Source organism: Mixophyes fleayi, chromosome 4, assembly GCF_038048845.1.
Source record: "Mixophyes fleayi isolate aMixFle1 chromosome 4, aMixFle1.hap1, whole genome shotgun sequence".
NCBI lineage: Eukaryota > Metazoa > Chordata > Amphibia > Anura > Limnodynastidae > Mixophyes > Mixophyes fleayi.
Window position 1 is genome coordinate 197,204,850 of NC_134405.1, and position 13,585 is coordinate 197,218,434.

The following is a 13,585-nucleotide window of genomic DNA, read 5'->3' on the forward strand; positions in this document are numbered from 1 at the left end:
CCAGCAAAGGGTGGAGGTATTAGGATAGATTTTATGGAACCGAGAGGGCACAAGGTATCATCGGTAAAAATAAATAAAAATACAGTGTTTTCTTTAATGCTTATGCATATGAAGCTTTTAGCTATAGTTTATTCAAAAGGCTACCCAGCCCTCCGGGTCAACGTTGTCCAACTTTCCAAATGTCCAGTTGTCATTTATCTTCATGAGGATCTTTGGAGTCCATGCCGTCAGTCGGTTGACAGTTGAGTCTGTTGATAGTAACGAATGGTCTAGGAAAGCATAATGATTATAGAGTGGTTCTCTGTGAACACATGCAGAACACATTGTACAGATGTCTAATTTACAAATACTGGTGAAGGCCCAAGTTTAGGATGGGAAACCTTTCTTGTAGGTCCACAAATAAGGGAGAGTTGCCTAAGGGAGCAAGATATCACGCATCTCACCGGTTAGTTCCATTCTGATCCTTATGTACATTGGTTTCCCTTGGTTACTGCTATCTGTTGTACAGCCTGGTGTTCCTCTATCCTCGGACGTCATTTTGCCAAGTATTCTGCACATGCGCAACCCTGGGAACCATTAAAAGCTCTGCTCCGCAGTGACTGGATGATCAACAGCCAGTTCCTTTATAAGGGTCCTCCTCCTTTCCATGAGTGTCAGATCATCAGGTCTCCCTACCTGATAGGAAGCATCTCCTCTGACTCCTGTTCTTACTTATACTTACCTTTGTTCCTGACTTCCTGGTTTAGGCCGTTCATTTAACTGCTGCAGCTTCACTCGTCATCGGTTCTGTTCCAGAGTTAAACACCTGTGTGGATCTCAGTGCTTCTGCTCTCTGCAGCTCATCACTTCACAGCGTTACCTGTTCAGCTTATTCCACAGTCAAGACCTGTGGCCTCACTGCAGAGCATTGCTCATCATCGGTCCTGTTCCAGAGTTATAGCACTTGTGGGGATCTCAGCACTTCTTCTCTCTACAGCTCACCACTTCACAGCTACACCTGTTCAGCCTAATCCGCTGCTAGACCTGTGACAATAGTGCTTCGCTCAGCATCCGTCCTGTTCCTGAATTACTGCAATTGTGTATATATCAGTCCATCTGAGTCCTGTAGCTCATTGCTTTGCAGTACTATTCCGCTATCAAGACTAGTGGCTATGCTGTTGATCATCACACAGCATGCGTCCAGTTCCTGAATTTCCATATACCTGGGGCTACATTCCATTCTGCTTTACAGCTACTTGGTAGCTCTCCGAATTATCTGCTTTGCGCCCCCTAGAGGACCGTGACCTGGGGTTGAGAGCAGCTAAGACCATATTCTAGTGGATACCAAACCTTTTCAGCTCAAGGCACCCTTAGAGTTTCCATAAATTTTTCAAGGCACCCCTAAGCCAAAATAATTACCAAGTAGTCCCCCGCCTTGCTTACCACTGGCCCTGGCCGAGGTACCCCTGTGAGATCTCCAGGGCACCCCAGGGAGCCTAGACGCACAGTTTGCCATATTCCCTTGCATCCCTGGTGAATACCTCTCCTCCGCTAGATGCTGCACCTCTCTGGGGATAAACTGTCACTCAAGCAGAAATCAAAACCATTCCCACTATCCGGCTTTCATGATACAAGATCAGTTATTTCACTTCCTGTAAGTATTTGAAATAATAGTAATAATAATAAAAATAATTATAATAATAATAATTATAATGACAAAAATACTAAAATAAACTAGTTCTATATCAAGATATTACATTATTAATGTAAAACTTGGAGTCCATATAATATTTCTCAGAATTATATAAAATTTAAAAAAAAAACATTTTTTTTCATGAAATAGCAATAAAATCAATAACACTAATATTTAAAAAAGTATACAAGCAGGAGGGTATCATCAGAAGATCAGTATAGAGGAGCCTCACAGACAGATATTAACAGTGTTTTTCAGAATAATTCATCCAAAGTTATATACCTGCGAGTGTTTTCTTCCCAAACACAGAAGGAGGGGGGTGTATATTTTTTTTAATACCTGATATAATTTCTATTGTCCGCAAACTGCTCAAGCATATGAAACCGATGTATCACAGAACAAAACTGCATTATTCCTGTCTGAATGTGATATTTCACATCTCCTGTGAAGTCTCTTTCCAGCAGTAGAGATGAGATATGTTTATTAGGATAGCAAGAAATTCCCAAGGTGCCTAGGAATCTACGTTATATATTTAATATGTAAATAAAATCAAGTGCATAGAGTAGATAGAAAAAGCAGGCAACATAATATTTGCACAACTATTAATAATGGATTGTTGCATCAATCATGAAACTATGAGTGATCATTCATAATAAAGAAAAAATATGTTTATCAGGATATCTGTCAGCTCGAATGGTGATATGAAGGAGGGGGCTCGAGGGTTATTACCACATTTGACTCTGAAAACATCCACACTACTCCAGCATGACCAGATACACCTCGGACCCCGAAACAGACATCGCTCCTTCAGACTGGAAGACATCTTTTAAGGCGTCTGTCACCTGAGTGGGCATCGATTTAACATTTTAATCAATGAGAAAAAGGGAAAGGACAGAAAAAATATCAACAAATGATGTAACTATGCAGAGGTTGGATCTGAAATCATGTGCAAGGGTTCGGAGAGTTATTGGTTTTCCTTTAAGAATCAAAAATCCCTTTCTTATCAATAGAATTTATTTTCCTTTAAATAGCTTGCATTGGCGTCAGGTCCATTTCTGAGCATGGACAGAGCAATTTCACACAAAATACAGCCCACAGACGTACTTATGTCCATACATGAGTCAGGCCCTATATATTTTACATCTGACCATTTACATAACCTGTATTGTACTTTGTGTTTGGAATGGTAATGGGAAGATTAAAATTTATGACCAGGTGATATGGCTACAACCAATTAAACATGTTTTAGAGCTGGGGTAAACACCTGTGGTGTACCTGTACCCAAGGGTTGCCAGCATAATCTGGGGTATTTATTATTCCCAAAAGCTAGAGTCATAGTTTACCTGTGGCTGGTTTTACAAATAGTAGTGGTGGCTGCCATCAGAAATTGTGGGTTCCAGTACAAATGAAACAGGCAGGACCCCACCCCTTCTTTTGAGCCCTCCCCAAATAAAGTGGTTTAGTGATGAGCATGCCCCCCACCCACCCGGGACATCAGGACTATCCACATGCTTCTTACTTGCCCATCAGACCCTCCGTCACGCCTCTTACACATACTTGCCGACTTTTTAAATAAGCTGTCTGAGAGGGTGTTCGTCAAGGGGGCGTGGCTACGCGAATAGCGTCGTTATTCCATGATGTTGTGTTTAGCCCATCCCACTTCACTAACGAAGATAACTGGATCCGGGAGGTATGCCTGCTTTCTCCAAAGATTCAGGAGTCTCCTGGACATTCGAGGAGAGTAGGCAACTATGCCCCTACATGGCCATCAGATCTCCTGACACGCCATCAGCAGACCTCCTCACATGCCATCAGACTTTTTGCTTATACTTACAGTTGGAGACTCCACCAGCTACTGTGACTGACTATCCTAGTGAGATGATGGTGGGAAGATATGAGTGTGACATCATGACAGACTACATGTAAATCAGAAGTAGTTTCCAGCTGTGATCATCGGTGCCAGGTGGCCCCCATGTCAGTTTTGGCCCCTTACAATTGTGCACCCTGTATATCCCTGATGTCGACCCAGTGTTACATAAAAACTGGCACCTTGCTGTCAGGTAAGAATGCCCTCCACATATACAAGAGTCATTTGTACCACCCGTAAGAGAGGCAGCAAATTTTCTATTGCCTCTTACCGCAATGATAGAAATTTAGTTATTGCAGCAATTTATAAATATTAATGGAGTAGCTGAGTGACTCTCAGCTGCCTGGTGATACTGGCTGCCAGTCTTGATGGATCTGTGCATGCCTGACCCCTGCTTTCTGGTTCACTCATGCTCAGGAAGCCGTCACTTGAGCTTCCAGTTCCATTTGTTAATATAAAATAAAAATAAAATGTTAAAAAATACACTTCAGATACTTAGGTGCAGGAGTGTGTACTTAGGAAAGATGACAATTTTCATGTTACATTATATTAATTTCTGTTAAAGTAACAAGCCACACCATTGGTTGGACTAGATTGATCTTAAGTAGCAATGTATAAATTAGGTAAGTACCAGGCTTAATGAGATCATGCTTGCAATGTACAGATGATTTTCGAAGAAGTTTTCATGTCAAGTGTTCAATATCTGCCTGCCCTCTAGTGTTATAGAGCTGTAATCTCAGCTGATGCTTTTGCAAAACTGATATACATGAAATGTTATACTTTGCACTGCATAATAATAAATTAGAAAATCATTTTAATTTTTATTGGATCTCTGAACCTAAATTTAAATTTGTCTTATTAAAAATAAAAAAATAAAACTGACAGTAAAATTGTCAAACTTATAATTTCTATATAATCATGCCCAGAATTATATTTTTGTTCCCTTAGGAGACTTCTGTGCTGCCCCAGACCTACACCTACCCATTACTTTATCTCAATGGGTCCAGCACTGCATTCTCTGTGTAGAAAAATATGGAAATAACTCGGGCCATTTCCAACCTATATTTAAATATTTACAAAAACAAAGCAAATACAAAACAATAGCAATACATAAGTTGCTCACTTATTTCATAAGAAACAGCAGATGTTTGAAGGGAAGAGGTTGTCTAGAAAAGAAACACAAATAATGAAATATTTATAATATATATAATATATCATTAATACACAAGATTAAAAAGCAACGACATGCAAAATGAGCAGACTGTAGCCCCTAACATTAGCAGTACATGATTAAGGAATTGTTATTATTGAGGCACTGTACAAATGGGCATGGAAAAGATAAAACCAGGTATTTTTCCTTGGTTTTAACAGGGTATTCAATTTGTGTTCTCAACATAGTGTGCTAAGTACCAAGCGCTAATGCTCAAGAATCCTGCGCGTAGGGGCTCGCTGGCAAATGCTTACCTGGAGGAAAGGGCGGCCACATATCTATGATGACAGTTCCACTTTCAGTGTATTATGTGGCTGACTGCATGCCAGTGTAACCTATGGCTTGCCAGTTATTTTAGAACAACAAGTTCAAGCTTGACTTTTGGATGTGCTTTGTTGTACCACAACTGTAAAGAGCCAGAGGCGCAGATAAAAGTGTCATTGACTGAAGGCCCACCTAACTTGTAGCTTAAATTCTGGTATGTTTGCTTCGCCTCTATAGCTTCTGTGTAGATGTACAGAGGAACAGGGGAAGCTTCTATTGGAATACAGAGTAAATATGCCATGTAATGGCAAGTCTGATATTTTAAGGTCTCTTATTAAAAAACCTGTCACGAGAACTATATTTTAAAAAAATATTTATTGATTACTTGTGTTTTTATCGCAACAAAATTTTAATAACACTAAGCTAAGCTAGCATTAACAAAATGGCCAGGGAGCTTGATAAATGTTATTTCTCTTAAAAGCAATAGAGATCCAGTTCAAATATATAGGGGTCTATTTATTTATCCCTTTCATGGCAAGATTTTCTATTGCCACTTATCTCAGTAATAAAAAAAATCCCTTATCTTCACAATTTATCAAAATAATATCGCCGGCGCAGCTCAGCCATAATAGTCGGGAAGCCGTAAGTTAACTCTTTTTAACGTACCTTTGTGTGCATGCACATTGTGAGATGGTGATAACAGAGCAGATATTGTTGCTGTACAAGTAATTTCCCATGGGAATCCTTCACTTGCAAAAGATGGTGAATCTTGACGCAACCAGAGATATTGCTAGCAGTAAACCTTTGATATGTAGGGCAAACCAAAAAAAACCCTATAGACGATATACTACGGCATGTGCTAATAGCGTTTGAACCTGATGAATAAAAACAGCAATGTGTCACAAATTTCCTATTCAGTAGCCCATCAAAAATTATTAAATCAGATCATTGTGCTTACTTGCTATGCACAAGTTCGTCCATGCTTCTGACCAGCAGCCACCAGGACTCCATATGCTTCAGTAGAAGAGGAGGAGGGAGGTAAGGGGTGAAGAGGGGAGAAGTGGAAGAAGAGGGAGGCAAAAAAGGTGCAGGACAAGAGGGACGTGAGGGGCACTGGGGAAAATTAGGCACGAAGTAAAGAAAGGGACAGACACACATACACACACACACACACACTTGTTTTTATTGCATCGTAAGGACCCATGTCTGGAACATGGCGTATAGGGATACCCCTTTCCTAGTGCTCTGTCGGCAGAGCAATCATAGGATATGTGTAGGAGCGATTTTTCTACCACTAGAGATTTACACTTTGACTTTGCATAAAGTACTGACATGGACTGCAAGATGGGGAAAGTGTCATGTATTTTGACTGTCTGAGGACATCCACATGCCCGCATTGTAACAATCCTAACCAGGTTTTGCTACTTTCCCTGTCTGCTCAGTTTTGCTGTGGATCACATGACTCACCCTCAGAGCGGGTCATTCTAACCTGCTCTATTTAAACTCAGCACTGACACCTGCTCACTGTCAGTGCAACTTGTTGCTAGCCTGACTCCTGGACTCTTGTGTATACTGACCTTGTGTCTTCCTTGTGAAAGAGATCCATTCTTTAACCAAGTGCTGGAGCACTACTCCTGAAACTTCCCTGTTGCAAGTATATTCATGTGCATATTACAAGACTTTGTTTACTCTCAAGTGTGCCTCTACGGTGATACACAGACTCTCATTTCCTTCAACTCTGCTGTATAAGAACTAGAGATGGTCACTGACCCCCGTGTTTTGGTTTTGTATTCGGTTTTGGATCTGGATTACCTTCCTGCTTTTGGTTTTGGTTTTGGTTTTGCAAAACCGCCCTTGCGTGTTTTGGTTTTGGTTTTGTTTGGTTTTGTTTTGCTATTTTTGAAAAAAATAAATTTTTTTGGGTTTAAAATAACATAATTTAGTGCTCCATCAGTTTCTTAGATAAGTGAGATAATTCTAAAGCTAATAAATTATGAAAAAACAGTTGAATCCCTGGTAGGCCGTCCTTAATGCGAACACTTGTCTGCAAATTATACAGTCAAACCTGGTTGTCTACCTCCTCCATCTTTGATTATTGGCAATGTAGCCATCATCTTTGGGTGTATATTAGACCCTACACTTGTAGTTGAATATAAAAAAAGCAGCCTGCACAGACTGTGGAGCTAGAAAGTAGAATTAAATGGACCACGGTACTTTGGTGGCTATCTAAGCCCCCCCCCCGCCCTCCACTTGTAGTTGAATATAAAAAAAGCAGCCTGCATAGATTGTAGAACTAGAAATTTGAATATACAAAGAAATGGACAAAGGCAGTTTGGTATCTGTCTGCATCAGATTCCCTCTCCACTAGGAATAAAATAGAAAACTATTCAGCCGTTGTATAATCTAGAATATAAATAGAAATTGAGAAAGGCAATTTGGTATCTGTCTGCATCATAATCATCAACATCCTCATTAGCGCCCTCGTCACCTCCATAAATCTCCCCCTCATCCTCTTCTATTTCCAAAGTGGCATCCTCAATTTGTGTATCAGCGGCTACACTCGGGCTGTTCAGGTACACATCAGCAGAACTGCTGAAAGAGCCCTTCTTTATGGGTACACTAACAGAATGCTCACAATTAGACATACCACTGTTGGATGGACTCTCCTCAGGGATGGGTGTCATTTCTGATTCAGAGCAAACATTATTCTCCAATGCCTTACTGTTATCTTGCAGCTCGGCTTTGACGCGTAACAGTAGTTGTGCACCACTTGTAGGGTCGGTAACATTTTTGGATCTGCCACTAATAGCCAAAGGTGAAGGCCTCATTCTCTCTTTGCCACTGTGTGTGTAGAATGGCATGTTGGCAATTTTTTTTTTATCGCCACTTAACTTTTGCTCAGTAACACTTTTTTTCGCTTCAACACAGTAAATTTTTTTGGGGTTTTTGATTTTTGCACTGATTTGGAAACACTCTGTTGTTTGACATCGCCTTGGCCAGATGACGTACTGGGAACACTAACATCAGGACTGGTGACAGAACCTAGTTGCTCATTCTGATCATATGTGGACTGCTTTGAATCCATTCTGAGCGCAAAGCACTGGGGAGTGCTAAAAATTATTTGGTAGATACTGCTGACAGATATGACTTTTGACAGCCAGAAATATTTATGCACAATTAGGGAGGACACCCCAAAATCACTGAGGAGTGCTAACAATTATTTGGTAGATACTGCTGACAGATATGACTTTTGACAGCCAGAAATATTTATGCACAGTTATGGGGGACTCCTCAAAAGCACTGGGGAGTGCCAAATATTACAAAAATAAAATAAACCTCTATCCTCCTCTCTTCTCTAGCGATTTTTGTTACAGCAATTGGAATAAGAATATTGTATTCTCTGTCCCTGCTCTAATCAGCCTGTGACTACACCCTGCTCTCTCCCTCTGTCAAATGGCGATGGATTGTTGTGGAGGCGTGTATTTATAATGTTGAAGTATCGCGAGAACCGAGCCACGAGATCCGACGACGTCACGATGACGTTCAGCCTCGATTTGGATTCGGAACGGGCGGGAGAGTACCGAGCTGCTCAGCTCGGTACTCGGATACCCAAAGTTCGGGTGGGTTCGGTTCTCGGGGAACCAGACCCGCCCATCTCTAATAGGAACCTAGCCATACCAAACAGGCTGGTTCGCTTACACTGCTAATTCCTGCATTCTGCGGTGTATATACTTTACCTGGCATCTCTGTGTAGTGTCATCTACTAATTACTGACCCTGTGGTATCCTGGACATTGGTTATTGCTACCTTCTCTGTGGTGCACTGAGCGCAGACTATTCTCATCCTGCTGTGGTTATATTGTAGCTCATATTATCTGTGATGTGAACAAGACTGCTATTGTGTTTATCACCTTGCCAGGCTCCGTTGCGGCTAATTGACACCTGCATGATATTATCTGTGCTGTTTACAAGACTGCTATTGTGTATATATCCTTGCCACGCTCCTTCACGGCTAATTGACACTTGCATTTGTATATGTTCTCCCAATGATTTGCAGCACTTGTCGCTGCTTCCATTTTCTTTATTATATTAATTCATTCCTGTCATCTGTGCATATTTATATATATATATATATATATATATATATTTATTATCAACTCATTGAAGTGTTGAAGAAACAACATTCGTGTCTTGCCTCCTTATTCTGAACCTAGTTAAGACCAGTTTCGGACTGGGGCATGAAGGGCCCATGGGGGACTGCACCACTAGGGGCCCACCAGAGGGGGTGTGGCCAGCCATCAAAGAGGCGAGACCAGACACTAGAGGGAAAGTGGTCAGCCCACGAAGGACAGCTAGCACCATAGTGTAGTATATAAAGAATACAGCCTTGACCTGCCCTTTAGATTGGGCAGAACAGTCACCAAAAATCGGGGTTGTCCCACTCGACTCAGAACATTTGACAGACTGTCCTACCTGTTCTTGTCACTTTGACCACCTGTGGGCGCTGGTTTTTTTAGTTGCGGCTTGTCTGGATCCTGGAATGTTGAGGGTTCTATTTGGAAAAAATAATGGGTACATTTAGAAACGCCAACCATCCCCGCCATTAAATCAACAGCACCCACATTTAATAATTAGGCCTCTCTCCAGCCTCAACATTAAAGTAATAGTGCTCACATTTGATAAATAGATCTATTTCCCTCCAACCAACCCCAACATTAAATTAATAGCATTCCCATTTAATAAATAAACCTATTATCCTCCCTCCAAACAGCCCCAGCAATAAATTAATAGCATTTACGTTTAATACATCCATTTCCCACAACCATTTCCTGCATTAAATAATTAATATTCACATTTAATAGATAGCCCTCCTCCCCACACTCAGCCCCACATTCAATTATAGATCCAAACCACCTCAGCATTAAATTAAAGGTCCAATCACCCCCCTCCCTATAGTGTTCTCTGTGCAGCCCCCCCCCACTCTAGTTTAGCATAGGCAGCCCCCCTCACTAAAGTTTAGCATAGTTAGCCCCCCTATAGTTTAGTATAGATAGGCAGCCCCCCTATGCCACATAGTAGTGCCTCTTACAATATTATGCCACACAGTAGTGTCCCAAACAACATTATGCCACACAGTAGTACCCCCTTACAATATTATGCCTCACAGTAGTGCCCCCAAACAATGATATGCCACACAGTAGTGCCCCCAAACAATATTATGCCTCCCAGTAGTGCCCCCAAACAATGTTATGCCTCACAGTAGTGCCCCCAAATAATGTTGTGCCCCAATGATATGCTACACAGTAATACCCAAAATTCACATATGCCATGCTATAGTGTCCCCAATTGATATTATGCCCACAGTAGTGCCCCCCAAATCACATATTCCATATGCAATAGTGCCCCCAATTTATGTATGCCATGCACACACACATCATAAATGTATATATACATATATGATGTGTATGTGTGTGTATATGTGTGTGTGTATATATATATATATATATATATATATATAATGTGATAGCACAAACAATATTAACAAGTGGTTTAAAGTCTACTCACCCATATGTTGAATGCTGCAGCCTCTCTGCTTCTTGTCCCTTCAGCGGCGGCAGGAACATCATCACAGGGGGAAGAGGCAGGTCACATGATCGCAGCTGCGATTGTATTTGAAAGATGACTGGTTGTCACTGACAGCCAGTCATCTGCAGCAGCGGGGACAGCGGAGAGGACTGCGGGCACCCTGGATGACGACAACTGGCCTCCAGGTAAGCCCCGCCCATGACTAAAAGGGGGTGTGGTTTTACCGGTAGCCCGCTGGGCCAGTCCGAGGCTGGTTAAGACTCAGCCCCAGGTCGTGCACAGGCCTGCTCTTACTATCAGACCTGTATCTAACCAGCTCTGTAACACGCATACACCAACAACTAGACATGGAGGCTACAGCCCTGTTCAACCACTTTGCATCATTTCAAAAAGTTTAAATCCTCTACAAAGCTGTTATGCGGTTCTTTAGAATTTCACCCAGACCAGTTCCGATCTTTCAGTATGGATGGTTCAGCCATGAGGCACACAACACAGTCTCGCTTTCCAGGCACCTGGCATGTCTGTATAAACCTTATCAGGTGTTTCTCTACAGCCTGGACCTCCTCTCTGTCCCAGCATTTCCTCTGCACTTCTTTGCAACCTGTAAGGAAGTAGAGTGATCCATTTTGGCTCCGCAACATACAGAGAAGGCAAAGTTCTTCTGCCTAGCAAAACTGTGTGCTACACCTACCTGTGGAAGCCATGGCTGGGCACTGGTCCTGTGTTGCCAGGTCCATACACCGCCTCTCTTCTGACATGGAAGTGTCGACTAAACGCTTGGTCACTTGTCCCTGTGTTACAGGGATTGCTCATCATCCGACATTTTGCTCTGTAGCTGGACAGGTTCTGAAAAAAAACAGATATGTAAATGACTGAGGTAAAAGTCAAAAGCATACATCAGACACCAGATTTTCAACTTACCGTCCGGATCAATGTGCATCTCATCCAAATTCTTGCCTTTGAATTCAGCCAGTCTGCCACTCTCGAGAGCCATTACTAGTTTGCTGATCTTGGCGATTTGGAGGGTACCATCTGGGAGGTGGCAATACTGCCAGTGCACCCTGATATCGTGCCCAAAGAAGTCTGCCAACTGATCCAGTTCTGTGTCGTTTAGGTTGAGGACCTTTGAGAGAGTTGCAATGTGCTTTCGAAGCTTTGTGGAAGACAACGTGTCGGTAAGTTTGGCCCCACACTCTCAAACAAAGAATCATATGCAATCGGAGCCTCTGAAGTGTGACAAGGCAGCTGGTCTGGCGAACATATAGACATTTTGGCTATCCACTCCACATTTGTCATACTTTTCTGCAAGTAGTTCCATTGCAGTTTGCAAGGCTGGTGTCAGCAGGATGGGGACTTTTCTCCCTCGCATTTCAATGCGAGTGAAGTGTCGGCAGAGCTTGCTCTCAAACTCGGAAAGAGTTAGGGACACATCTTCGTGGAGATTCGAAGTATTTCTTGTGAAGGTAGTCAGCAACATTTTTGAAACTTCCCCTTCCCTTCTTCGATTGAACAAAATCACCTGTGCCAGGGTGACTTTTGCAAGTAGTGCCCAGTGGTTAACCGTATGCTTGGTGGATAGAGCACTTTAGTAGGCTTGCTGCTTCTCATCGAGGTACAAGTGCATCTTTTTCACATCTTCTGTGAAAGGTAAGAGCTGAGGCATATTCCACTTGGACTCACTAAGAGTTTTTAAGGCAGCCAATGAGATCAACTCGTTCCATCTCTCCTCATATCTTCTTGAAATTCTGTGTGTCTTTAAATGCAGCAGTGTAGCCCTCCATCATGGCTTGGCACTCCACAATGCTTGCTATCTTTTGCAGGCTGTGCCCGACCTTGAGTGCCAGCGAGAGCGTCTTAAATATACCTGTCTTCTTGTCATAGCCAGCTACCAGCTTCACAGCATCTACTTCCTGCAGAAAGTTCAATGGGGTAGTAAAGTCTTCCATTTTCTCCAATGGGGTAGCTCTTCTGGCCTGCAGTTGTAGCCTTCCCATTTCTCTAAGCTTCTGATGGATGTAGTCTTGCCTGCTAACATCTGATCCGACCCGGTTGAATAAATGCTGCCCCATCTGCATGATGCATCGGTCATTTTTGACTGCGAGTAAGATTCCATCCTGGGTAATGTCACTCAAGAGCTTCCAAAAGCCACCATTGATGTAGCAGGCTGAGCAAAGGCACACAGTGACTGTACTCTGTTCTTGCCAGGTGTGAGCTTGTTGCCCCTTCGGTTTATCTCTTCATGTGTCGCCACATGTATTTCCTTGCAAACAAGTCCTGGCAGGCTACATAGTGCATGAAGTCTTAAAAAATCACTATTAAAACCAAATGCATACCAAAAATGACAATCTACATCACTGACCTGCTTCTATTATATACCGAACCCTGGCAAAGACGGCAGTTTGTATTCACGTCAATTTGCATAGCGACTTCCACTTTTCTGTATATAAAGAGGCAATGCCAACAGGCAAACACTTTGCTAGGTCATTTTACAGGCTGCAGAGTTTTACATTACACACGACTGCTGCCATTGCTACAGTATATAAGCAGGTTGGTGATGTAGATTGTCATTTGTATGCTAAGTCTGCATTTGGTTTTAATAGTGATTTTTAAAATCAGATTGTTTTTGTCGGTGTTGTCGTCGTCGGTGGCATCACACTTGTAATATCGTACCCAACCCACCCAGAAAGAGAGGGGGCAGAGCCACACATGGGGAGAGACAGGGACAAATACAAACTTTGAGACAGAGAGGCAAGCACAAAGGAGGAGACAGAGACAGGATGTGATTGATAGAGACAGACACATGGGATGTGGGGTTTCAGACAACTGAATATGAGGAAAGCTGTCCAGAAACCACACACCCAATGGTAGGCTCAGGGGAGCACATGCCCACTGTGCACAGGAAGAGGTTGCACCCCTAAGATAACCACATGCTGCCTCTATATGGTAATAGACAGCATGATGTTAATTGTGCAATGCAATGGGGGAAT